This window comes from Myotis davidii, unplaced genomic scaffold (assembly GCF_000327345.1).
Source record: "Myotis davidii unplaced genomic scaffold, ASM32734v1 scaffold71, whole genome shotgun sequence".
NCBI lineage: Eukaryota > Metazoa > Chordata > Mammalia > Chiroptera > Vespertilionidae > Myotis > Myotis davidii.
In genome coordinates this window covers 2,470,279-2,473,165 of record NW_006283588.1, presented here as the reverse complement: position 1 = coordinate 2,473,165, position 2,887 = coordinate 2,470,279, and positions in this window count along the sequence as shown.

The following is a 2,887-nucleotide window of genomic DNA, read 5'->3' as shown; positions in this document are numbered from 1 at the left end:
TCCTGAAATTATTTGTTCCTACAAATCATTATTCATTTTCCTTAATATTATACAATTCCTCTCAGGTTTTAATACAATACAAAGGGCAATTAATACTTCCAGAAATCAAAATAAAGAGACCAGGCACTCCATCACCCCATGTACATTACAAACTGACCACTAAAAACCAACAGGAGCCTTAAGGGCACTCAGAAGACCACATAATAAATAAGAAAATAGACTATTTTGATTAAAAATATATTATATGCAAATAATACATATGCCCAAAGAGGGCAAGGATTCAAACAGTCCGTTCAATCAATTAAGAACTCAGCAAACTATGGTATTTCTGCAGGAAATATAACACTCTATTGGAAAACTCAACTATCATTACTTCAAAGATGCAAAAGTAAGAGATTCAAAAGACTTTAAATAAATCATCCTGAAAGTTTTTTTATGTATTTAATACCAAGCTCTTTAAACTTAGAGAGGAACAGTGGAAATCCTCAGACAATTCCTCCTCAGAGAAGACACTAAAGGTGACCTGGTCCGCGTGAAGGACATCAAAGGGAATCAGCATTTGTGACAGGGAGTGGGGTATCTACAAGTGGGAATAGCCTTACACACATTTCCTACGACCAACATGTCAAAAATAGTAGTACCTAATTCAACTCACATCTGAATTGAAAATGTAGAAATAGTTATTTGATAAAACATTCATTCAAATATTCATGTCTTTTTTAGAAAAGAAAAACCTTGCAACACTGCAATATTTCGTTAAGTGAACTATTTCTAAGAGGCAGTAAAAATATTTTTAGTGACACTCATGTAATTAATGGCTTTACCAGAATTGGGAGTTATTCTGTTTTATTTTTTACTATAAAGAGAAGACAGTTATTTTATTGTTTTGGGTTTTTATTTAATTCATGTGGGCTGTCTTCGTGACGATTTTTCACAGTAAATTGCTTAAATACAATACTCTCCTGTCAAGAGATAGCATCATTAGAATTTTGATCCCTGAAGGATCAAAATATGAAATCATTTTAATAAGGGACAGTCATGAAAGGGGTTAAGTGAGCATCCGTTTTTATTTCACTGCATTAGTTTCAGTCACCATCTTTATTGAACTCCCTATCTTTCTGTTAGATAAATAAATATTCCATTTTAAAAACAGGTACCAGCAACAAAGCCTCACAGCAGCTGCAAGAGGAGAGAAGAAACCCTTCCTACAGCTGTACACAGCCATCTGGCCTTACTCTCCTGGGGGCCCAGATCCAGGCAAGGTGGCCATTACCAGTGTTAACGAGAATAGCAGAAATCCTATAATAATACACTACAGCACAAAATAATATATTATTTTAGAAGCCAGGTTTGTATATAACTCTTCACTAATAATAGCAACATATAATGCGTTATAGCTAAAGAAAATGTTTACTACAAGAATATGTAAAAACAAAAACATCAACTATTAATTGCAAAATTGAGAGATGATTTTTCTTAGCAAGTTTATTCTTAAGTCACACAAACTGATTAGTAAAAACTGTGATGGTTAAATTATTAAAACCAAGAAAACCGAAATGGAATCTAACAGCAAACAAGCCAAGAGCAAAGCTTTAAATGTACTTTAAATGTTTTCCAATGCCTTTCTCAACCAAAATAAGATGTGGTCTACTGAATTACTTCCAAATGATAGGAGAAGTAAAATATTTGGGGTAGATCAAAAGATCTCCTTTAGTTATTTTGTGTAAAAGGTATTAAAATGATCACAGCTACCTACTAATTCAAATCTGTATTACCAGGAGAGGCCCAAAGATTTGTGGCCCCAAGTCTCCAAAGAAACTCCTATATAATAAAAGGGTAATATGCAAATTGACCCTAATGGCAGAACAACCGGGAAAGACCAGTTGCTATCATGTGCACTGACCACCAGAGGACAGATGCTCAATGCAGGAGCTGACCACTGGTGGTCAGTGTGCTTCCACAGGGGAGCTCTGCTCAACCACAAACCAGGCTGATGGCTGCAAGCATAGTGGTGGTGGGAGCCTCTCCCACCTCATCTCCTCGGCAGCGCTAAGGATGTCCAACTGCAGCTTAGCGCACTCCCCGCTGGCAGGTGGACATCCCCCTCAAGGGTCTCCTGAGCTGCCAGAAGGATGTCTGACTGCCAGCTTAGGCCCTATCCCTGGGGAATCAAGCCTAAGCCAGCTGGTGGACATATCCTGAGGTGTCCCAGACTGCGAGAGGGACCCCCAAGTGCACAATTTTCATGCACCGGGTCACTAGTTGCATAATATTAGAGAAAATATCCTAAGTTTACACCTAGCCCCAGAATAAAATGAGATGCCCCTGCTTGTTCCATTTATCCCTACAATATCAAGAATGGATCGTAATTGAAATGTATTACTTATTAAAAGTAATGTAAGGTAGCAAAGCAAGCAAAAAAAGTGAATTTAGTACAGAGTAGACCCTCTTAGGAGGGGGCAGGACTACTTGAGTATGAACTCAGAGATAAATCAAAATAAAGAACTCAGGAAGGGAGAATCTATGGGTAAAATTCCATTTCATTGCAAATTCAGAAACAGATTTACCAAAGCACTCTCATGGCTCACATAGTTCTTGGTCCAGACCCCATTCCCCATCACTGTGGCAGAATTCCTCTTCTTAGAGCAGTGGTTCTCAACCTTCCGAATGCCGTGACCGTTAATACAGTTCCTCATGTTGTGGTGACCTCCAACCATAAAATTATTTTTGTTGCTACTTCATAACTGTAATTTTGCTACTGTTATGAATCATAATGTAAATATCTGATATGCAGGATGGTCTTAGGCGACCCCTGTGAAAGGGTCATTCGCCCGCCAAAGGGGTCGCGACCCACAGGATGAGAACCGCTGCTCTAGAGGCTGGGCAG